Genomic DNA, 24,921 nt, shown 5'->3' with positions numbered 1-24,921 from the left:
TCAACATCAGTCCTTCCAATGAACACCCAGGACTGATCTCCGTTAGGATGGACTGGTTGGTTCTCCTTGCAGTCCAAGGGACTCGCCAGAGTCTTCTCCGACACCACAGTTTGAAACCATCAATTCTTCGGCACTCGGCTTTCTTCACAGTCCAGCTCTCACAGCCATACATGACCACTGGAAAAACCATAGCCTTGACTAGATGGACTTTTGGCAAAGTAATGTCTTTGCTTTTTAATATGCTGTCTAGGTTGGTCATGACTTTCCTTCCAAGGAGTAAGCGTCTTTTAATTTCATGGCTGCAGTCACCATCTGCAGTGAATTTGGGGCCCAGAAAAATTAAGTCAGTCACTGTGTCCACTGTTTCCCCATCTATTTGCCATGAAGTGACGGGACCGGATGCCATGATCTTTGTTTTCTGAATGGTGAGCTTTAAGCCAACGTTTTCACTCTCCTCTTTCACTTTCATCAAGAGGCTCTTAGTTCTTTCTGTAGTGCTTGTCAAAATGTGAATATTTACCTAGCATTTTTTTTTAAGTTATTTTACGGACTCTGGGATCTTTCATTGGAGTCCTCATGACCCTTGTTCAAGCATATGTCACTGGTTCATAATGGCTCTCTTGTTTGTTTTTTAAAATTAATTAATTTATTTTTGGCCGTGCTGGGTCTTTGTTGCTGCTCATGGTCTTTATTTGGTTGCAGCAATCGGGGGCTGCTCTTTGTTGAAGTACGCGGACTTCTCATTTCGGTGGCTTCTCTTGTTGCAAAGCGCGGGCTTAATAGTTGGGTGAACCAGTGTCCATTGCACTTCAGTGCAGATTCCCTTTTTTTTTGTAAATCAAACTAATGCATATTTACTTATTTTTCCAACACGTTATCCTAAAAATTTTCAAACATACACAGCAGTTGAGAGAACTCTATAATGAAAGTCCTGGCCCCTGAGGGCCTTCACTCTGCTGAGCTGGGTTCTGTTCTCCACGGAGCTGTATGTCTCTCATACAGATGCTTGGTCAAAAAGATCGGAAGTCGTTGGGCAAACAGGAAAGGGTGTGTAAGAGCTTGTAGCTGCTATAGTTACTCACGTCTCTGCTTTGAAGCCTTGGCTTTTATCTTCCTGCCCCGTTATGTGGTGATGTGTATCACTTTGCAGCAAGGCATATTCTTAACCACTGGACCACCAGGGAAGCCCTGCTGTTTCCATTTTTAAATGTAGTCTTCTTATTTCCTTTTGAGTCAGTTTTGGTATGTTATAAATATATGGACTTCTTTGGTGGCTTAGACGGTAAAGAATCTGCCACCAAAGAATGTGGGAGACCTTGGTTGATCCCTGGCTTGGGAAGATCCTCTGGAGGAGGGCATGGGAACCTACTCCAGTATTCTTGCCTGGAGAATCCCATGGACAGAGGAGGCTGGCAGGCTACAGTCCATGGGATTGCATATATTTATATATTTTTAGAAATGTATGCATTTAATCTACATTTTTATACTTATTGGCAAAGGTTGCTTATAGCATTTTCTTATTGTATTTCTCTTTTCCATAATAACTGTGTATTATCTCTTTCTCCCTCTATTTTTTAAAATTAATCTTGCCTCATTTATCATCGTTTTTAAAGGACCAATTTGTGGCTTTGATCTTTTCAACTTAATCTTTTTTTTTCCCTTTTTGTTGATTTTGCTCTTTATAATCTTTCATTCTGTTTGAGTTTCTGTTCTTTCTAATTTCCTTAATTGGAAACTTAGTTTATTAATTTTTAGCCTTTCTTTGCTGCATTGCACAATTTTTGGTTTATCGTGTTTTATCATCAATTGGTGCTAAGTAGTGTTTAATTTCCGGAGAAGGCAATGGTACCCCACTCCAGTGCTCTTGCCTGGGAAATCCCATGGAAGGAGGAGCCTGGTAGTCTGCAGTCCATGGGGTCGCTAAGAGTCGGACACGACTGAGCGACTTCACTTTCAATTTTTACTTTCCTGCATTGGAGAAGGAAATGGCAACCCACTCCAGTGTTCTTGCCTGGAGAATCCCAGGGACAGGGGAGCCTGGTGGGCTGCCGTCTATGGGGTCGCACAGAGTCGGACACGACTGAAGTGACTTAGCAGCAGCAGCAGCAGCAGTGTTTAGTTTCTACTGCGGCATTTCTCTGATGTATGAGTTACTTAGGAATTTTTTTTTTTTAATCTCCAAGTATATGGGGGAATTGTTTGTTCTTTTAAAAACTGACTTCTAAGTTAATGGTCGCAGAATGTGTGAAGACCTGCTATTTAAAATGTGAGACTTGTTTTGTGGCCTGGTATGTGATGAATGTTTTGTTTGCGTGTTCCTGAAAAGAATGTGTGGGTACTTTGTTTCTCCTACCCCACTTTTTCATTACAACTTATCTTGTTTTTCCTTTAATAGTTTATTACTTTAAAAAATTATCAGCTGTAGCTTTGCCTACAAAGACAAGATGAGCATTTTCTCATATCCCTTGGTCTCTCTCCTCCCTTTCAGCCCTTAAGCTCTTCAACAACTGGCCTTTGAGCCCCCATGATAGCACTTTAAAGTTGTCTAGATTTTTCAGTTCTGAGGGGTGTGTGTGTGTGTGCATGCGCTAAGTCACTTCAGTCATGTCTGACTCTGTGATCCTACGGACTGTAGCTATATATATATATTTATCTTACTCTTTTCTTTGATCTGGGAATTTCTTTTTAAAACACCAACTTTACTAAGTTATTTGCTCAGCTTTCATATATCTTTAGTATCATCTGAGGAATTTGTTTCTATTACTGAAGTGTTAATAATTACTTCAAAGAATTTGGGGGTGAGGGTTGTATAAACCTTTAACATCTGAATGGCAGTTTAGCTGGATATAAAATTCTCAGTTCAGATTCTTTTCCTTGGGTACTTTGGTCGATTCAATTTGACGCTTGCACCTTTGTAAGTGATCTGTTTTTCCCTGGACTTTGAGAATGTTTTTTTATTCTGATGTTCACTCTAATATTTCTCAGTGTGCATTTTTCATTATTCATCCTGTTTGGTGTATTTGGGGCTCTTTCAAAATGAGATCTATCATCTTTCTTCAGTTCCAAGGTTATCTGCATTATTTCTTCCAATATCTCCTCCTTTGATTTATTTTCCTCTCCTGGAACGCTTAATATCTGCTACTACTGCTGCTAAGTCACTTCAGTCGTGTCCGACTCTGTGCGACCCCATAGACAGCAGCCCACCAGGCTCCCCCGTCCCTGGGATTCTCCAGGCAAGAACACTGGAGTGGGTTGCCATTTCCTTCTCCAATGCATGAAAGTGAAAAGTGAAAGTGAAGTCGCTCAGTCGTGTCTGACTCTTAGCGACCCCATGGACTGCAGCCTACCAGGCTCCTCCTTCCATGGGATTTCCTAGGCAAGAGCACTGGAGTTGGGTGCCATTGCCTTCTCTGGCTTAATATCTAGATGTTAGCAATTATATTTCATTTCTCTTTTTTTGTAGTTTATATATAATTTCATTCAATAAAATGTACAGATCTTAAATGTTCAGTGTGGTGGTTTTTTTTAACTTTATATTTTGTATTGCAGTATAGCATAATAACTATAAAACTCACAGAATCGGACACGACTGAGTGACTGAACTGAATTTATAGCCAAGTAACAATGTTGTGATCATTTCAGGTGAGCGGTAAAAGGACTCAGCCATATGTATGCATGTATCCGTTGTTGTGAGTCGCTCAGTTATGTCCAATTCTTTGCAACCCCATGGACAGCACCATGCCAACATTTCCTGTCCTTCACCACCTCCCAGAGTTTGCTGAAACTCATGTCCACTGAGTCAGTGATGCCATCCAACCATCTCATCCTCTGTCGTCCCCTTCTCCTGCCTTCAATCTTTCCCAGCATCAGGGTCTTTTCCAATGAGTTGGCTCTTCTCCTCTGGTGGCCAAAGTATTGGAGCTTTAGCTTCAGCATCAGTCCTAATTTTAGCATATGTGCTGCCAAAGTGAGCACATACATCAATCCTTCTAATGAATATTCAGGGTTGATTTCCTTTAGGATGGACTAATTTGATCTCCTTGCAAACTAAGGGACTCTCAAGAGTCTTCTCCAGCACCACAGTTTGAAAGATCAATTCTTTGGTGCTCAGCTTTCTTTATGGTCCAACTCTCACATCCATACGTGACTACTGGAAAAACCGTAGCTTTGACTATACGGACCTTTGTTGGGAAAGTAATATCTCTGCTTTTTAATATGCAGCTATGTTTGTCATTGCTTTTCTTCCAAGGAGCAAGCATCTTTTAATTTCATGGCTGCAGTCACCATCTGCAGTGATTTTTGGAGCCCAAGAAAATAAAGTCTGTCACTGTTTCTATTGTTTCCCCATCTATTTGCCATGAAGTGATGGCACAGGATGCCATGATCTTCATTTTCTGAATGTTGAGTTTTAAGCCAGGTTTTTCACTCTCTTTCACCTTCATCAAGAGGCTCTTTAGTTCCTCTTTGCTTTCTGCCATAAGGGTGGTGTCATCTGCATATCTGAGGTTACTGATAATTCTCCCCAAAATTTTGATTCCAGTTTGTGCTTTATCCAGCCTGGCATTTTGCATGGTATACTCTGCATATAAGTTAAATAAGCAGGGTGACAATATGTAGCCTTGACGAATTCCTTTCCCAATTTAGAACCAGTCCATTGTTCCATGTCCAGTTCTAACTGTTGCTTCTTGACCTGCATGCAGATTTCACAGAAGGCAGGTAAGGTGGTCTGATATTCCCATCTCTTTAAGAATTTTCCACAGTTTGTTGTGGTCTACACAGTCAAAGGCTGTAGTGTAGTCAATGAAGCAGAAGTAGATGTTTTTCCAGAATTCTCTAGCTTTTTCTGTGATCAATGGATGTTGGCGATTTGATCTCTGGTTCCTCTGCCTTTTTCTAAATCCAGCTTATACATCTGGAAGTTCTTGGTTCAAACACTGTCGAAGCCTAGCTTGAAGGATTTTGAGTGTTACTTTGCTAGCATGTGAAATAAGTGCAGCAGTGTGGTCGTTTGCACATGCTTTGGCGTTGCCCTTCTTTGGGATCGGAATGAAAACCGACCTCCCCCCCGCCACCCGCAGTCAATGTGGCAGTCATTACCTTATAAACAGAACCCCGAAATAAGATTTCAAAAAATTTTCTCTCTGTCGAGTTCCCTCATACCCCTTTCCAGTCTATTTTTCCTCCCAAATTGCAATCATTATTCCCATTCCTTTTACCATAGATTAGATTGGTTCTCTTCTAGAGTCTCACAGAAATGAAATCATACAGCAGGCACTCTTCTTCGTCTAGCTTCTTTCACTTAGCACAATGCTTTTGATATTTATCTGTGCTTGTTGCCTCGGTAGCTCTCTTTTTTTCCGCCAAGGGGTTTTCCATTGTATTGATATACCAAACCAGCACTGTTTATTCATTCCTCAGTTACTGAATATTTGAACTATTTCCAGTTTGGGGATATTATGAATAAAGTTCCTTTGAATACTTCGTAATCTTTGAGTGTAAATACTTAGGAGTGAAATTGCTGGATCGTGTCATAAGTATATGTTTGCTTGACAAACTCTTTTTCAAAAGATTATTACACAATCATGAGTTTTTCTACGTTTTTGTCATGGTGACTTGGTTTTAGTCATTCTGGTGGATGTGAAAGGTGTTTTGATTTTCATTTACCTGATAATGATGTGGCATACCTAGAGCTATTGGTCATTTGTATGTTTTCTTTTTTTTTTTTTTTTGAAATGGTTAAGTCTCTTGCTGTTTGTGTGGGGTGGGGAGGAAGAGTTAATCATTTTATCTTGAACTTCGTGTGCGCATGCTCATTCATGTCTGACTCTTTGTCACTCCATGGACTGTAGCCCACTAGGTTCCTCTGTCCATGGGATTCTCCAGGCAAGAATACTGGAGTGGGCTGCCATTTCCTCCTCCAGAGCATCTTCCCAACCCAGGGATTGAACTTACGTCTCCTGCATTGGGAAGCGGATTCTTTACCACTGAGCCGCCTGGGAAGCATTGTCAACTTCAGGAGTTCTTTATTTCCTGGATACAGTCTTTTGTAAGCCATGTGTATTGTACCTATTCTTTTCTAGAATATGTCTTATCTATTCAGTTTCTTAATCCTGTCTTTTTTTTTTTAAGATTTATTTATTTATTGGCCATGGTGGGTCTTGTTGCTACACCGTGGGGCATTCTTTCTTATGGAGCGCAGGCTCTAGGTATGGAGGCTTCAATAGTTACGGCCTTTGGGCTTAGTTGCTCTGTGGCATGTGGGATCTTCCTGAACCAGGGATGAAACTGGTGTCCCTTGCATTGCAAGGTGGATTCTTAACCACTGGACCACCAGGGAAGCCCAGTGCTATCTTTTGATGAGCAGAAATTTTAAATGTTGGATGAAGTCCAACTTATCAATTTTTTAAATGAAGTCAAGACTCCTTGTCTTACCCAGAGTCACAAAGATATCTGCTTATGTTATCTTCTAGAAGCTTTACGGTTCTGGCTTTTTATTTATTTTCAGTTGAAGGATAATGCTTTATAGTTCTGACTTTTATAGTTAGGTTTATGATCCATTTCAAATTGACAGAAGAAGATTGGGGTTGGTGTTCAACTTTTAGCCAATCTCTTACCATTTCTTTCATATTTTCTATTTCGTCATCCCTCCTGGCTTCTTCCTAGAGATATTCCTCCATCTGATATCCCAGTTCCCTATTTCATTGCTCAGATGCTGTATCTGTTCTATAATTCATTCTACCTATTATATTTGTTGTTTCAACTGGTTTTTCATATAGAATATTTCCACCTGGGTCCTTTAACAATTTCTTATTCTCTTTTATTTCACTAATATCATATTTCTTTCACGTGTTTCTAATGCTTGTTTTAGAATTCTTGTTTTAAAATCCATCTGTTGAACCTGGCCAGTTCCAGTGGTATCTCTAATCAGTTATCTCTAATCAGTTTGTTTTTCTTTGGAAGCCAGTCTGCTCCTCAGATTCCCTGTTCTTTAACCCGTGATCTCATTCCTCAGGGGAAGGGAACGTTCAGCTAGCCTGTCTGGTGCTGCACATTGGGGTAAAAATCCAAGCCTGACCCTGATCTCTGTCAGCAGCCCAAGGAGAGGCCAGCCCCAGAGTGGAGACCCTCAGGTGCCAGAGTTGCATAGCTCCTCCGGGTTTAGCATCACAGCTCCCCCCACCCCCACCAAGTAACTAACTCTACGGGACTGAGCCTCACTTTCTTTTCTTTAACTGTTTAATCTGGGCTGTGCTAAGTCTTCATTGCTGTGCACAGGTGTTTTCTAGTTGTGGCAGGCGGGGGCCAGTTGCGGCACGTGGGGGCTCAGTAGTTGTGGCACGTGGGTTTAGTTGCCCCGTGGCGTGTGGAATCTTCCCACACCAGGGACCGAACCCACGTCCCTTGCATTGGCAGGCGGATTTTTACCCACTGGATTCCCAGGGAAGCCCTGAGCCTCACTTTCTGAGTGCTAGGAAGAAGCAGCCAGGGGAGGGGGCTGTCTGCCTAGGTCAGAATCTCCAACCTCCAGGTCTGGAAGAGAAGGGCTGGTGCAGTGGCTGTGTCAGCCTGTTAGTTCGCTCCTGATTTCTGCAGTTCCTCAGTGCCTGCTCCGTGGCCCTGGTTTTACTCCCGCAGGCACTTGGGCCGTCTGCCTGGTCCCTGCCTGTTCCAGTGAGAATGCTGGCCTTCATTTCTGAAGGGCAAGTGGGCATGTTTTGGGGGCAGGGGCCGGGAGGGGGCATGGAGGGGTTGTGCTGGGGAAGTCTTGATGCAAAAAGGCAAGAGCAGAGCTCAAACTCTGTTATCTGTTCCATGGTGTTCTCCACGCCCGCTCCAGGCCCTACCCCTTCTCCCGGCTGCTACGTCCCCACCCCCTACCCCTGCACACACCGATTTAACCACCCCCTTCCATCTCCCCAGGAGATTCCGCTTCCCTTCACAAGTTCCTAGGCTTAGTGACGTTTTGCTCTATTGTTACTCTGGTGTTGATTTGTGGGAAAGGAGCCCAGAGCCATATGTCTTCCCTCACTGTTTGAAGGGAAAGTACGTGCAGCACCCCCACCGCATCGCCAGCCAGAGCACAAAACTTCAAAAAAAAACCCAGCAAACTGACTCAGGTTAGCCCTGGAGTTAGCGACGTTGGGACAAAAAGACCCAGAACTTGTAATTAGCATTAGAAACATAGCTTTATCATCTGTTCCTGCCCAACCTTTGCATGCAATGGGAGAAGGCAATGGCACCCCACTCCAGTACTCTTGCCTGAAAAATCCCACGGGCGGAGGAGCCTGGTAGGCTGCAGTCCATGGGGTCCCTAAGAGCCGGATTCGACTGAGCGGCTTCACCTTTGCTTTTCACTTTCATGCATTGGAGAAGGAAATGGCAGCCTACTCCAGTGTTCTTGCCTGGAGGATCCCAGGGACGGGGGAGCCTGGTGGGCTGCCATCTATGGGGTTGCACAGAGTCGGACACGACTGAAGTGACTTAGCAGCAGCAGCTGCTCACTGTTCCCTAAAAAAAGGACTTTCTCCTCTAGACCTTCACCTGTGCTGCTGTTCACTTTAATTAGTCTGTTTTCCATGCACTTCTGCTGGAAAACTTCTGGTACATCCTCAAGATTCTTTCCCTGAAGGCCTCTCGTGGGCAATGTGATACTCATTGATAGCATGGGGTTCTACAGTTAGGAAACCAGGTGCCTGTCCTGTTCTTCAACTAACTGACTGTGTGACTTTGGGAAAGTCTCACTATCTCTCTGGACCTTTAGGCCCCTGCTGGGAAAAAATGAGAGTATTGAGTTTGATTATTTTAGAGCCTCTTTTAGCTCTGACAAGCTGGTACAGTTGTTTCAGGAAGTGGGGGACCCCATTCAGGGTCCGGAAGTGGGCTCTTGTCTAACACTCAGAAATGAATTGTCTGAGGAGACACACGTGCTGACAAGGCAAGGGACTTTGTTGGGAATCCAGGAGGGCTGCTCCGCTACATGGCTTGCAGTCTCGGGGTTTATGGTGATGGGATTCGTTTCCAGGTTGTCTCTGGCCAACCATTTTGACTCTGAGTCCTTCCTGATGGTACTCGCATTGCTCAAGCCACGATGGATTCCAACAAGGAGGACTCTGGAGGCTTCGTAGGACACATGGCGTCTCCTTTTGACCTTTCCCAAATTCTTCCGGTTGGTAGTGGCTCGTTAGTTCCGTGCTCCTTGCCAGGACCTCGTGTCACAGAGTCACTTATGCGAATGGTTACTGTGGAGCCTGGCCAGGCAGTTTCCCCTAATAACTCCCGCTGAGAGACTGCAGTTCCTACTCAAGATACTTCTTGGGAACTGGGGCAGCAGTCTCTTTCTTCTGTAACTGCTTCCAGCTGAGATGACTGTAGTCCTGCTTCCACAGGATCTGCATATAGGTATTCTGTGCCCCAAACCGACCCTCACCCTCGTGGTAACAATTTAGCCTGAAACTATTTGACCCTGTCGGGGATGAAACAGAGACCAAAACAGGAGACCTAGCAGGATGGTCATCACCAGGCCCCAGAAAAGGAAGGTGAAACTGGGTTGGAGGCTTCAGGGTGTGATTCTCTTCTGATTCGTTGATGGTGAGGTAATAGGGCAGTGCTGTCTTGCCTGGAGAATCCCAGGGACGGGGGAACCTGGGGGGCTGCCGTCTATGGGGTCGCAGAGAGTCGAACATGACTGAAGCGATTTAGCAGCAGCAGCAGCCAGGTGTCTAACATTCAGCCTGAAGTTACCATCCTCCACCTGGGTGGGGGCCCCAGTTCTCAAAGGTATTGTTATGCACGTTTGGTGAGTGGGCACCAGGATCCTGCCCCAAGACTCTAGCGCCACTTGACTGCTCTTCCCCTGTTTCTGTACCTACTCCCTTCCCTTATCAGCAGAGGTTTGAATCTGAGTTCCAGAGAACTCAGGAAAGGTCAAGGAGGCTGAATGACGCCTATACCCTACAAGGATATAGAGAAGGATCTGAATTCCAAAGGCCCACAGAGTCCTGCTCAGTTTTAATTCAGGGAACTGGGCCACTATGGCTCTGGCAACTTCCTGTCAAAATGTGGCATGATGCTGCCTCAATTTGAAGCATAAACTCTGAACTGTAAGTTTTTCTGAGTTGCAAGTCCTAGATCTGAGTCTTCTTAAATTAAAACCTCAATCCCTTGGTCTGCCATGTTGGTGTAACCGACCCAATTAAAGGTAGTTGGAGGAGTGACAACTGGAATTTTAATAGAGTAAATCTCATTTCTTTTCAGGAGAGTAAGCCTGAAACCCAGTCTGGACCAGGTATTTTGGGGAAACTCATCTAAGTAGGTTTTAACTTTAAATGTAATATTAACATATAGATAAAAGGTGCTATTGGTCATCATATATGTCTCCTCTTTTTGTTAGTATATGATCTAAAACAATTTCCTTGTCTAAAAATGTAACAGTTACAAGAGGAGACCTTTAAAAAGTAAGGTTGCAGTTACTAGCTGCCGGCAGACATTGTTTTGAGAACATCTGGTGGCATCCAAGTCTGACACAGCTCAGAAAACAATTTCTTGGCAATACAAGGACTAGCCTTAAATTACCATAGTGTCATCTAGTTATTTCTTTGGGTGTCTGAATCATAGTTACTCCATTTTTACTTTTAATTGTAATATTCTCCTTAATAGCCAAAGCAGATGTCACCATTAATGATGTTAGTATTTCTCTAGGTATGAGAAGATGCTAGAATTGAGACTCATAAACTCTTCTCCTGGAAATATCTATTTGAAGACCTCTTCTTCCAGTTTTTCCCAAAGCACCAAGTGCCTCATTCCTGATCTCCACCCTGAGCTGCTTTCAAGAGGGTGTTGAAGGTCAGCAGCTGCAGTAATTTGATCCTTGTAGAGGTAGATGACAAGTGCCAATTTCCAGTCAGCAGATTCTTTACTAGCCTCTTAAGATACAGGAAAAGATTCCCTCTTGTTGCTTCTTCCCATATCTCAAATTAGACACTGTTATAATTATTGATCTCATATGGATCTACATGGCATCATATTATCAGAGGCTCATTCAAACATTTGGTTATGTAGGAAATAGCAATTTTATAAAATAGATAAAATACAAATAACATAGCTAGCAGTATTAGTAAAGTCATAAGGGAATTCTTAGGTGTAGCCCAGTATATCCCAGGTCATCTAATTTAGTCTATTCTGTACCAATCCTTATCTTTCAAGGAAATTATGTATTGGCATTGTCCATAAAGAAGATCCCCTGGAGGAGGGCATAGCAACCCACTCTAGTGTTCTTGCCTGGAGAAGCCCCATGGACAGAGGAGCCTGGTGGGCTACAGCCCATAGGGACACAAAGAATTGGACACGCCTGAAGCAACTGAGCACACATTGTCCACAAGGCACAAAGTCCTAGTGTTACGAGACTGATTATCCTTGCTGCTGCTGCTAAGTCACTTCAGTTGTGTCTGACTCTGTACGACCCCATAGATGGCAGCCCACCAGGCTCCCCCATCCCTGGGATTCTCCAGGCAAGAACACTGGAGTGGGTTGCCATTTCGTTCTCCAATGCATGAAAGTGAAAAGTGAAAGTGAAGTCGCTCAGTCGTGTCCGACTCTTAGCAACCCCATGGGCTGCAGCCTACCAGGCTCCTCCGTCCATGGGATTTTCCAGGCAAGAGTACTGGAGTGGGGTGCCATTGCCTTCACTGATTATCCTTAGTATGATTTAATTGTTCCCAACATAGAGGAAACTTTAAACTTAAATTACCATAGCCTGGTGTTTTCTACATAAATCCATCCCATAATTGTGGGAGATTTTATTGCTTGGCTGAAACTTTGCTTGTTGGTCTGATTGAGCTTGATTCACAGAAGAAAACTCATATTTATGGCCAGAGTCAGAGTAGACATTATGAACTGACCAGGTGAGGGGATTCTACCTAGGAATACCTGAACAGGACTGGTGGGGCACACGTTGCTCAGCCAAAACAGATTCCAACGAGGAGGATTCTGAGAGGTTGGTAGGACACGTGGCGTCTCCCTATGACCTTTCCTGAATTCTCCTGGTTGGTGGTGACTTGTTAGTTCCGTGTTCCTTACCAGGATGTGTTGTAAAATAAAAAGTGGTTACTGCGGTCTCTGGCCGGGGTGAGTGGTTTCAGTCAGTGGTTAAGAGCCTTCGTTCTTAAGAATGAAGTTTCTGGACTTACTTAATCTCTGTGTTTCAATGAGTAGCTAGTTCAGCTCGTGAAAGCTCATTTACTAACCTAGCATAGTGGTTAAGAGCTTACCCGTCGGGCTTGGACAATTTGGGTTCGTAATCCCAACTCTGCCACTTGTCTGCTGTGTGACCATAGGCAAGTTGCTTAGTCTCTATGCTTTTCCCCCCAACTTCTGTCTAATAAGGTTGATCATAAGGGTCCCTACCTCAGGGCATAGGAGCCGAATGAATGCAGCTGCCGCTGTGCTGATGGTGGTGGTTCACCATCACACAGACCTTTTCTTCATTCCAGTCCATAGAATCTTGATGTTTGCCTGCCAGGTTCTATCGAAATTTTAAAAAATTCTACCCAATATTATTGCCTAACAGATACTCTCTATTGCATTGCATCTTTAAAACAGCCTTGCAAAATCAGGATGTTTTAAAACAACCTTGCAAAATGAGAATCTGTAACCCTGTCTTACAGATAAGGAAATTGCAGCCTCAGACATAAAATCACTTTCAAAGCTGTACCGCCAGGACCTAACCTTGTATCCAGCTTCTCCAAGGCCAAGGCCTTTCCACTCTGCCTCATATTTAGAAAGATAAGTCTGGGGTTTGGGAGCTTATTGAACAAATCCAGATGGGAAAGCTTGGTGAGAACGCCCCCTCCCCGTACCACACGTACGCCCGCTGTCTGCCGGCCCTAGGCCTTCCCCAAGATGTCTTTTGTAGGTTTCATGCAAATACAGGTTTTGTGATGGGCCAGAAGTTAATTGAGGAGACAGAACGAGGGTGGATTGGATAATCAGCGGCTCAAGGAACCTGAGATAGGGAGCCAGAGGGGCTCTGGGAAGGAGAGCAGTAGTCTTGGAGGACATGGAATCCGCAAAGAAGAGAACTGAGATTCAAGCAGCCCGGAGCTGACGCTGGAGAGCGAGGCCTGCGGAAACAGTTATAGGTCTTGCTAAGAGGCGGTTCCAGACTGTGGCACCGGGGCTGACCCCAGCCCTGTCGTTTCCTCTTGCAGGTTTGAACATGTGGCTTTACCTCTCAGAGGCTGCGAAAGGGCTGCTTGTAACCTTTGGTAAGGGAGAAGTATCAGTGTACCAGAATCTCAGCTCCACGGCTTGTTAGATTGGCGTGTGTGGACTTTATTTAGTCCTGAAGTCTCGGTTTCCTTATTCGCAGTTCTCAGCTGTGTGGGATTATTGCAAGGCTCCGGTGAGATGATTTCCTGGTGAGACCTTCTCTGATCTCTCTATTTAAAACTGCAAAAAAAAACCCCACCCCAAAACAACAACAAAAACTCCTCTGCAAATACCACCTCTCCTCCCTGCCTTCTATTTCTCCATCTCACTTACCTACTGATTTTACTTATTTTCCTGCATTATCCTACTGATTTTACTTGATTTCTTGTTGTCTGCTCACCCCACCAGCAGGGATTTGCCCCTGGTATATAGTAGGTGCTCAGTAAGCAGTGGTCAAATGACGGTTGGTTGATAATGTATAGGGAAGGCCCTAGGGTATATCGGGGATGTTGAAGCCATGTCAGTTGGATCTTAAAGATGCTGGGCAGAGGCAGCAGGACAGCTCGCTTGGGATGCCACAGGCTGCCTGTGAAAGCATTTGGAGCCTGGATTTTAGGGTGGTGGCTGGACCCTCTCTGGCCACAGCCTGCAGGAAGTGAGCCCTGTAGGAGAGCCCTGTAAAGCCGGATGGGCCTGAGTACTGGGGCCTCTCATGGAGCCAAGACCCTCAGGGCAAACAGGAAGCCCATGATACTAGGCTTCCCTGCTTTGTTTGGCTTTTTAAACCGCTCTGATTGCCCTGTGCAGGCATGCTCAGTCGCTCAGTCGTGCCCTCCTCTTTGTGGCCCCATGGACCACAGCATGCCAGTCATTCTGTCCATGGAATTTTCTAGGCAACAATACTGGAGTGGGTTGCCATTGCCTCCTCCAGGGGATCCTCCCAACTCAGGGATCAAGCCTGCGTCTCCTGCATCTTTACCACTGGGCCATCTTCGAAGCCCTCTGATTGCCCCTAAGTGGAGCAAACTACCTCAAAGAAAAGCCAGTCCCAGCACCGTCCTTATCATCCAGAAGGCCAGGAGAAAAGGCACTGGGTTTGGAGTCAGATAGATCCAGGGGCATGGCCTGGCCCTGCCCCTCTTTAGCAGTTGGGAGAGTCACTACACCCCTCTGAGTCTCTATTTCCTTCTCTGTGAAATAGGTGCAGCAGTTTCCCCTTGTAGGCCAGCCTCCTAGGGCTTTGTGTAAAATATAGTGAAAGTGTGGTGACCTAGCATCATTAGACCAAAGGGCCTAGAAGGCTGATTGTACCTGTGGCCCTCAGCACAGGACCAGGCACATAGTAGACACTTGAACCAGGTGGTCAAAGAGTTGTTAAACTCAACTGACGACAACCTGTTGGAAGCGGAGGGTCTGAGTCTTACATGTAGAAGAGCTTTTAGGCAAATCCTCTCCATGGACTTTCTACAATTCTACTAGTTAATAGATTCCACAAAGACCTAACTTGTATTGGTTGGCCTCATTTATCACCCACTTGGAACTTACTGATCCATCTTTAACTTGTTTGCAAAATTTTTTCCTTTGATAGAGACAACTAGCTGAGTGACATGATGTGGTTGTTTACAATGTAAGAAAAAAATGGGCTAAACTAGAGTTCTGAGCTCAGGCTCTATGTTCCAAATAACAGAAAATCCAAGGTAAGCAATATGGGGAGGTAATTAGCTCATATAACTTGGATGTTCAGAGGTAGGCTTCAGGCATGGCTGTATCCAGGGGCTCATGCAATGTCATCAAAGATTCAGATTCTCTGCATCTCTCTGTTTCACCTTCTGAGAGCTTGCTTTATCTTCAGGCTCTGCACAGTGCACCTCCCCATTGCCCCACACCCTCACATCACACCATCCAGGTGGGGAGAGTCTTTTAACTGAAGCCATCAGGACCCACCTGCAGCTGCTGGAGGTAGGATTGACTCAGACCACTTGGCTGAAAAGGGGAGAGTCGCTTCCCAAAGGAACTCTGCGATATTGTTAGGAAGGGAGAATGGATTCTGTCTGGGTGGCCAAAAATGACAGCAGATGTCCACCACAGTCCTCAAGGGGAGGCAGCAGAAAGCAATAGAAACATCTGATAGCACTTGACAGTTTGCAAAGTTCCTTCCCTCTCAAGAATCTATTTCTGGAAGTGGAGTGGCGTTTCTTGTCCCTGCTTTACAGATGAGAGAACAGCCCTTGCTGACCAGCCACGACTCTGACTTGTAACTCTGAGCTGTCACCATGCACCTCGGCCCCTTTTATAAATTTATAAACCCAAAGGGACTGACCCGGGAGGGAGGGGCCAGTGTGACTGAAACCCCTCCCTTAAGTGCCTGTTCCAGATAGGAGAGGTCCCGAGGAGGCTGCAGTCACGTGGAGGCCCAGGAGGAGCCGGTCTGGGGACAGGGGCAACACGCTGACGTGAGGACCGGTCACGGGGCTGGACGCACGCACAATGGGAGCCCTGCTTTGCTCACTGCCAGGACTCTGCAGCACGCGTGCATGTGCCGCACACGTGCACACACACACACGTCACACACACACGTCACGTGGCACACTGACGCAGGGCTCCCTGTACTGGGGGTGGCTGAGCCATCGGGATCTGCTGTCCGTGATGGTGACTCTGATGGAGGTTGTCCTGCATGTGACTGGGCTGGGGAGCCAGTGCCCTGGATACGGAGCCAGACATGCCTGGCCTGCATCCCAGCTCTCCCACGTGGTTTTGGTGTGACCCTGCATCCCCCCGCCCCCTCTCCGAGCCTCAGTTTTCTCTTCTGACCCGAGCTGGTAATTCCCCCCTGGCCGGGTTCTTGGAAGGTTGAACAAAAAGCTCCCGGTGCGTAGTAGGTGCTTCATTCATTGAGCTTTTCCCTTTCCCTCTTCATAGTGGTCCTCCTGTTGACAGTTGTGTGACCCCAGCCAAGTTACTTAACTTCTTTGTGCAGGGGGAGCAATGATCTCCTGTACTGTGTGTTGTGAGGATTAGACGAGGGAAGGCCTGGAAAGCGCTTAGTGCCTGGCAACCTTGTTATCACTTCTCCCACTAGCTAACATTTACTTTGGGTGTTTAATATGGGCCAAGCCCTGGGTCTTTGTCTTACTGTTTGTTGTGAAATTCATTCTGATGATCGCCCAGCAATACAGGTACACACTGTGATGGTTGCCATTGGACCCGTGAGAAAACTGAGGCCCAGAAACGGCAAGAGACGTGCCCGAGGTCATAAAGCCAGCAAGTGATGGGGACTCTGCTCAGCCGCACACCCGTGGGTTGGGACCCTCACCTCTGCAGGCCCATTTTTCCTGCCCAAGGTGCAGGGTGCATGCCCTCCCAGAGTCAGCAGGGATGTCAAATGCAGGAGTGCCAGGAGCCTCCATCCGCCGGAAGGTTCCCTGGGAATGTGAGGAGCGCTGTCATTGTGGGCCCGGGGCAGTGAGACCTGTCTCTGGGAACATCCGTGCCCTTCCTGTTCTGACGGGAGCCGGGCATTCGAGAAACCAGACACACGCCACCCAGGGATACTGCTTGAGTTGGCTGCCGCCCAGAAGGTTACTAGTTCATGGCCCATTTCTCTGAAGTCCAGAGCTGCCTCAGCCCCCCACTTGCAGGGCCTGTGTGGGCCGTCTGTGGAATGGAGGTTTCTTCTCCTCGGGGAAGGCTGCCAGGGCACATGGCGCAGTGGGGGCAGGCGGGGAGAGCAGCCACGGTGGTCCAGGGTCCTGCAGGAGGGCCAGCCGAAGTGGGGGATGGTGGGGGAGGAGGGGTGTGTCCAGGGGTTGAGACAGGCCTCCAGCCGAGGTCCGCCCCTCCCCCCACCCCACACACCCTGGGTGGTCCCCTCTGCCGGACAGGCCTCCTGTGATCAAAGACTTGGACTCAGCCACTCTGGGGCAAGTCATCTCACCTGTCTTTGATGAAGTCGGGGTACGAAGCCCTCCCGCAGGGGCTGAGGTGCACATTCAGAAAGAGAGTATCGTGAGTGTGAGTCAAATGGTAGCTGTGTCTATTCCATTAGTCCACACACTTATCATGTACACATTGCAGGTAGAAAAGATGTGGTTTGTTTCTAACCTGACTGATTGCTTCAGGAGTTTACACTTGGCCCCGGGAGACAGGAACATCCACAAGCGATGCTGAATTCTCGACTCGGTCGCTTTCTGGCTGTGTGATCTTCGATAAGGTGCTTAACCTCTCTGTGCTTATGTTTCGTTACCTGGAAGTTGGGTGGATGGCATCACCGACTCAATGCACATGAAGTTGAGCAAACTCCGGGAGTTGGCGACGGACAGGGAGGCCTGGTGTGCTGCAGTCCACGGGGTTGCAAAGAGGCAGACACGACGGAGCGACTGAACTGAACCAAAGTTGGGTGTAATCATTGTTGTGGAGACTGAATGAATTAATATAGGTGAAGTGCTTAGAACAATGTCTGGCACCCAGTAAGAGCTATGAAAGGATACGCTATTTTTGTCACAAATGTAATGACCAAGTATGTAAAATAAGGATTTTTCTAGAATAGGCTCAATTTGAAATGTTCTTTTCAGTTGACAGGAACCACTAATGTTTGGAATTCCAAGACACTGGCATCCGTGCTGTGCCTCACAGATGGCCCGGTGCTTCCCATAATAGTGCCGGAAATCTTAGCTGGTTGGTGGGGTTGACTGCTGTGTGACCCTGGGGAGGTTGCACACCCTCTCTGTGCCTTTCGTTTCTTGTCCACTGTGAGAGTAAGCATGGGACAGTTTGTCTCCTGGCACCAGAGGGGCTCCCGCTGTAAGAGTGCTGAGTGAGGGGCCCGAGGGCAAGAGATGGCAAACACCCCGGATGTAAAACACATCCCCCACCCCCACGCCACTCAGCTCGCAGGCTTGGCCCTGAGCAAGGTGGCCTGGGAACATGTCCTTCCCGTGGGAGGGGGGGAGCCCGTGTGGGAGCATCCCGGACGCCCCTCTGCCTGGGCACGGCGTCTCTGGGCCCTGCCCTCTCCCTCCCCCACCTCCCTGCTGCCAGCTCGCCTCTCTCCAGTTGAACCTTGACTGGCTTCAGTCCTTTGCCCGCGGAGCCAGTGTGTGGCACCCAGACTGGGCCAGGCGCCCCAGAGAGCCTCAGAAAAACCTCCAGCTCTAGAACTCAGACCCTTGAGGCTTTCGGTTCCAGCTCTGCTGTGTGGCCTCGGGCGAGCGGCAGACCATCTGAGCTTCAGAGTCCTCATCTGTGAAATGGGTCAACAAGAGGCATGTGAGTCAGGTGGGGCCTGCGAGCGCCTGCCCTTGATCCTGCTGACCTCAGGGAGCAAAGCCCTCTGTGGTCTGTCCTGGCTAACTTTGTCCTCTATCACCAAGGGACCCCTGCCTTTTCCCCCCTGACCTCTATATGCCACATTGCTACCTCCTTGCCTTTGCATTTTCGGGTTCCCCTGTACGGAGCGCTCGCTCTCTCTATTCATTTTAACCCCGCCATCCAGCCAGCCCGGCTCTCCTCCTCCCCACTCCATGGAAGCTTCCCCTGTTTCTTCCTTCTTCAAGAGAAAAAGGAAGTGGCAGGCCGCCAGCTGGGTGGTTTGTCTGTGAGAGAGAGACAGACAGACGGATCTGGTCCTCAGGACACGCGGCACCCCTTGACTCTAGGAACTGGAACCTCCATCTCTTAACTAACTCCTCCCCTGGCTGGAGGTGCCCAGTAGCCAGGCAGGCTTTTCGGTTTCTGGAGTCTTGGAGCGAGAAAGACCTCCTGGACCTCCCGGGTGGGCAGGTCTGTGGTGCACCCGGGGAGAATGACCGCCGGCTGAGTGGGCAGGGAAGGGTCTGTCCATTCTCAGCGCTAGCCTCTCGCCGGCCCACTTGTCTCCGAGCCCAGCCCCACGCTGCCCAGTGGCCATGGCTGCCAGGTGACACTCACTGCCTGTTTGCCACGTCTCGGGCTCTGTTTTAAGCCTTCCTGTGTATTAACTCATACAATCCTTACAACGACCCATGGCTTCTGTTGTCTCCCACATTGCCGATGAGACGCCTGAGGCTCCAGGGGTGGGCTCACTGGCCCTGAGCACCCCCTGCCCTGGCTTGAGAGGAGGGATCTGAACCTGGAGCCCTGGCTCCAGGGCTCTCTTCCTGCTGCCGAGCCGCCTCCTCCGTCACTCAGCATTGACCTGCCACCCTTCCACCCACCTACCCACATTCCTGCCCGGCCGGCCAGCTGTGCGCTGGGCTCTGCCAGCCGCGGGGCAGCCGCCATCCACAGAGCAAGATCCCTGCTCGCTAGGAGCTCACCCCATGGTGAGGAGCGACCACCCATGGGTCTCCAGGGTGCTCCAGGTCTTGAGCACCCGGCTTCTAGGGGAGGAGCTGTAACTCCCACCAGGTCCTGGGCGGGGGTGCTGGGCAGCCCAGTAGAGCTGAGGTCGAGGGGGGAAAGGTGATGGGAGGACTTCATCGGGTGGACAGCAGGGAACATTTGAGACCTGTTCCAGACCAGGGAACGCAGTGTACAGAGGGGCTGAGGCTGGAGGTGCCTGGGTTGAGGGAGCGGAGGTGGTGGTGGAGAGAAAGCTGGCATCTTATTACAGCTCTGAAGGTGCCACGGCTTGGCAGCAGGCAGGGCTGACACCAAGCCTCCCCAGGCACTCCCGCGCCTGTTTTCTGCCAAGATGGGGTGCTGTCAGCAGTGACTAGAGGTCTCACTCCATCCCAGCACCTGACCTGCCACCCTCCCAAGGAAGTCTGTCCTTGGGTCTGACCTGCAGCCCACTCTGACCACCACACATTCCTTCCAGAGCCCTTCACCCCGAGGCTGCTTTATGGCAGCAACCATAAATAACTTCCGTCCTGAATGAATAAACTCCCAGCCAGCAAGGCTTGCCAGGGACGCTGGGCTTGGCTGCAAGAGCGATTCCGTGTCCCCTCTCTCTGACCCTGCAGCTGAAATGTTCCTGGGCTCATCTTCAGTGGCTCCCTCTCCCCAGGCAGCTGCTGCAGCCCCGTCTGGTGGTGCCGGACCCCCTCCAGCTTCCATCCCATTCCCCACACCGCCCCCCCGGAAGCACTGGGAACATTTAGCCCTTCTCTTCAGTCACAGTTCCTTGAAAAAGCCAAGAAGGCCCAGCTGACAGCCCAGAGGCACTGGCTCCGGGCTGGTTCTGACTGATCTCGGTGCATGTCTATGGGGAGTAGGAACTGGGAGACCCGGGGTAAGTCTTTTATCTTCTTTAGGCCTTAGTGTTCCCATCTGGGCAATGGGATCATCTCTAACGCAATGTTTCTCAAACTAATCTGCTTGTGGGATGACTTCCCAGGCCCTGCCCTGGGAGATTCTGAGTAGGTTTGAGGTGGGGGTGGAGGCTAAGAATGAATTAGGTGGGGGAGGTTGTCATGTCTCTTTCATTTTTTTTTAAATTTGAGCACAGCCACCCCCAGGACACCTCTTCTTTCCCAATGTTTCCTTAACTCAAATATCGACAGACCTTCCTCACCTAACAGTTCAGGCAAGGTGGGGGTTACTGGCCCCTGGATGAATTTTTACGTGTTTATACACTTTACCTCCCAGATCACTGTAAAGAATGCTTCCACCACGCCATAAAATTCCCTCATGCACTTGCCAGGCTATGCACCTCCCTGGGTACCATTTGGAAACAGGACTTTTCCTGCAATCACCCAGAGTGATTTTTGTGGTCTGGGACATTTGGGAAGATCTGGTCAAAGAACCCTTCCCAGCCCAGACATTGTTGAACTGTGACCTCTAGACTGGGGGCTCCCGAGGACAAATAACTAATACCCCCCACCAAGCACTGCTAGGGAGCACGCGATGACACTCCTGTGGTCTCATATCGATTTATTAGGCTGGTGTGTAGGGGAGCTATAAAGGGTATCTCGGGCTTGGGAGCTCAGTGGGGGTGGGGAGGGCTCCTGGGTGAGCTGCGGTGGGAAGAGTCTGGAACAGGGGTGACCCCTGGGTAGGGCCCACGTGGAGCCCTGTGAAGGCCTGGCTCTACACCTCCCATCAGTGTACCCCTGGATCATCTTCACCACGCCCCCTGGGCCTTTTTCCTCACCTGGAAAGGGGGACAATTGTATCTAGCTCTCAGTTAATAAGGATTAAAGTAAGATCAGGCATGGGCTTCCCAGGTGGTGCAGGGGTAAAGAATCCTCCTGCCAATGCAGGAGACGCAAGAGATGTGGGTTCATTCCCTGGGTTGGGAAGCTAACCTGGACTAGGAAACGACAACCTACTCCAGTTATTTTTGGCTTCCCTGGTGGCTCAGATGGTGAAGAATCTGCCTGCCATGGGAGAGAGACCCAGGTTCGATTCCTGGGCTGGAAAGATCCCCTGGAGAAGGGAATGGCAACCCACTCCAGTATTCTTGCCTGGAGAATCCCATGGACAGGGGAGCCTGGCGGGCCATAGTTCATGGGGTCACAAAGAGCCGGGCACGACTGAGTGCACACAGGCAAGATGAGGTACTTCACATTTCAGTGCCCAGCCTGCCTCTGGGGCCTCCTAAATGGGAGAGAGATGTTAGGAGGAGAAGGCAGCGGGTTCTCTGATGCAGGAACTGACCAGCATCACACAGCTGGGGAGTGATGGAGCTGGGACTTGAACCAGACTTGCTGGCCATGTGACAGCTCAGAACGGCTTTCCTGATAAGCCCCATTTTCCCCCATCTACCCTGCCTATATCATTAGGGTGTGGTGAGGATCTGATGCAAAGTGAGAAAGAAAAAGATGTAAGGGAGTAATGCGATGGGTTTCCTGTTTTCATAGTGAGCTCGGTGGGCTTTCTGTCGCCGGGAGAAGAGCCCCTCCCTTGGCACCAAGAGGGTAAAAGCATCTCCTCCCACCAACTTTGGGTGCTTTGTTCCATGGGATCTGAGGTGTCCCGGGAGGCTGGACGTATAATCGGAAAAGGCCTGGTTTCTTAGGCACCCAGGCCCCGTGGGTGTCCAGTGGCTTCACCTCTCTGAACCTCAGCTTCTAAATCTATAAGCAGGGAACTATAATCACCATCCTGACTTGAGAGGTTGTCGGAAGCCAAAGAAAAATGAAGGGCTTCCCTTGTAGCTTAGTTGGTAAAGAATCTGCCTACAATGCAGGAGACCCGGGTTTGATTCCTGGGTTGAGAAGATCCCCTGGAGAAGGAAATGGCAACCCACTCCTTTTCTTGCCTGGAGAATCCCATGAACTGTAGCCTGCCAGCCTCCTCTGTCCATGGGATCGCAAGGGTTGGACCCGACTTAGCAACCAAACCACCACCACCAAAGAAAAATGAAAAGGGGGTTGGGGACACTTGGGAAGCAGGAAAGGCCCCTCTAGGCAGGTGGCGGTTCAGCGCCCTCCAGCCTGTGTGTGCTGCCTCTGGTGATGGCTGGGTTTGCACACCTGCCTGAGGCTTGACTGAAGCCTCCTTGCCGCCTTGCAGGGCTGGTACAACCCAGACCTGAAGCAGTGCTGGGGTTGGGGTCACAGCTGTGATGGCCGGGTTCAAATTCCAAGTCCATCATCGCACCTCTGAGCATCTGTTTTTCCTTCATCTGGAAGTGCTCTGTAAGGACAGTTGCTCTTATTCTGGACATGGGTTCACCTCTCTGGCTGATTCAGTGCAGACACAGGTTCCTGGGCGTGGAAATGGGTTGCAGCGACAGCTAGTGCTGGGAAAAAACGATTGTGCAATTTGTCCCTCCCCCATGGCCTTTTCCCCTTTGGCATCAGTGGGTTTGCTTTCTGGGTCTATGAGTCTGTTTCTGTTTTGTGGGCGGGTTCGTTTGTACCATTGTTTTGAAGTCCCCACGTAGGCAGTGTTGAATGGTGTTTGTCTTTATCTGACTTGCTTTACTTGGTATGATGGTCTCTGGGTCCATCTGTGTTGCTGTGAATGGCATGGTTTCATTTTTTTTATGGCTGAGTAATATTCCTGTGTGTGTGCCATGTTTTCTTTATCCCTTCTTCTGTTGACGGACATTTGGGTTGCCACCATGTCTTGGCTATACAATTTTTTTACGTTTTTAGGAATTCTCTTTCGGCATTTTTAGGATTTTTTTTTACGTTTTTTTACGTTTTTAGGAATTCTCTTTTGGCAAAGCAGAATCATCCAATACATTAGTGTTTAAAAAAAAAAAGATCATGACCCCAGGTAGGGGCTCCTTTCCTTCTGTGCTTTTATTCCACAAGGTGCCCAGCACAATGACTGACACATAGTAGGTGCTTTTCCTATCCTGGCTGGTCAAGAATCTCCAGGAAAACAGACAGTGTCTGTCCTGTTCCCCACTGAGTCCTTAGCACCTTGAATAGAGCCCGGTACCCAGCAGGTGCTCAATAATGTTTGGGCATGAAGGAGGAATGGCCAGGCCTCAAGTGGGGGTGGACTAGCCGGGGGGAGGAGAGCCTCGGGGATTGTCCCTCCTCCCGTTTCACCCCTCCTGGGCTAATCCCCAAAGATTAAGCCCAAGGAGCAAAGCCAGGTCAGGGCCACTGACCCAGGGCTTTGGAGCAGGCGTCCAGGGCTCATGTGACTGAGTGTTTCGGGTTGTGGCGACTGCTCCGTGGGGCCCTCTTGGCTCAAGATGGCCCTGCTGTCCCCCACCCTGGACCTGGTCCTCACAGCAGTCCTCAGCCTCCTCTTCCTGGTGCTGACCTTGGCCTTGGTCTGCTTCTTGACCCGTCTGGCCCGGCCCCTCAGGTAGGGCTCGCCCCAGCCTGACTCCCGCCCTGCCAGAGATCCTGCCCTAGATTCGTGTGGCTTCTGTTTGCTCTTGTGGGAGGGGGAAGGGTGGGCACTGGTTGCTCTCCCTCTCTGTGGTGGGGAAACCGAGGCCCCAGGAGGTTGAGTCAGCTGGAGATTGAATCGCGCTTGGCCACAGACTAGCTGAGAGCCTTTGCTCAGGTTCCTGAACTGTAAAACGGGATCTAATGGTGCTTGTTAAGTGGGATCACAGATATACGCTGTTGTTAGCGCAGGGCTGGATCTGAGTGCCCAAGAAGTGGCAGTGATTTGTATCAGTCCTGTTACTCTGCCGTTTGTCCTGGACCTTCTGAGGCCCAATCCAGGGCTGGCTTTCTGCCCAGCTTCAAAGGGCTCCAGGGCCCTCTGTCCCAGGATGCTGAGTCAGTCCTCAGGGCCAAAACCCAGCCTCCGCTTCCTCCCCTAACCTACCAAGTAGCTGCTCCTCCCGCAGGGCCGAGCCCAGCCAGGGCTTCTGCACGCTTGCTGTGCATAATCAGGGCACGTAGCTGGGAGCCTGGCAGAGACGGTCAGGCTGGGAGGTGGGGGGCGGGGGTGGTGGTGAGGGGGGCAGACACACACCCCGAGGCTCCATTCTGAACTGGTAGAGCATTGGCAGAGGGTGGTGGGCAGCCGGGGTCCCTGAAGCCCCAGACGGAGCCCCACGCAGCCCATCGCCCAGGGCCACCCACCCGGAAGCAGACTTGGAGCCTCTGAATCCTGGTGGGGGCCAAGAGGAGGAGCCAACGAGGGTGACTGGCCCTGGAGTTTCCTAGGAGACCCTGGTTTCCTAGATTCGTGCCTCCTCTCCTTCCCAGGCTGAGGCAATGGGGAAAAGGCACCGGTTTGTCTTCAGAACAGACCTTTCTCAAAGCCACAGCCCTGGGGTCAAAATTCAGAGCATTCCATCCTGAATCGGGGGACTTTTCATTGTTAGCTTTTACAGAGCCAATTCTGTGTGCAGGGGGTTGGGAGTCAGCG

At 49.0% G+C, this 24,921-nt stretch overlaps 1 protein-coding gene across 5 annotated transcripts in view; it reads left to right on the top strand.

Moving 5' to 3' along the window:
• The window catches only part of ALPL (alkaline phosphatase, biomineralization associated), a 63,758-nt gene that overhangs the window by 15,894 nt on the left and 22,943 nt on the right, over positions 1 to 24,921 (top strand). The window contains exon 1 of one of the 5 annotated variants that reach the window (XM_006048546.4): positions 18,273 to 18,471. The exons of 1 other annotated variant lie outside the window; for it this stretch is intronic. The gene's annotated coding sequence lies outside the window, so the exon portion shown is untranslated. Of the gene's footprint in view, positions 1 to 18,272; positions 18,472 to 19,377; positions 19,506 to 20,292; positions 20,417 to 23,727; positions 23,899 to 24,921 lie in introns of those variants that run through there. 3 more of the 5 variants (XM_006048547.4, XM_006048545.4, XM_025278773.3) reach the window with 3 other exon arrangements.

The sequence above is a fragment of the Bubalus bubalis genome, chromosome 2 (genome assembly GCF_019923935.1).
Source record: "Bubalus bubalis isolate 160015118507 breed Murrah chromosome 2, NDDB_SH_1, whole genome shotgun sequence".
NCBI lineage: Eukaryota > Metazoa > Chordata > Mammalia > Artiodactyla > Bovidae > Bubalus > Bubalus bubalis.
This window is presented reverse-complemented; position numbering and strand designations above follow the sequence as displayed.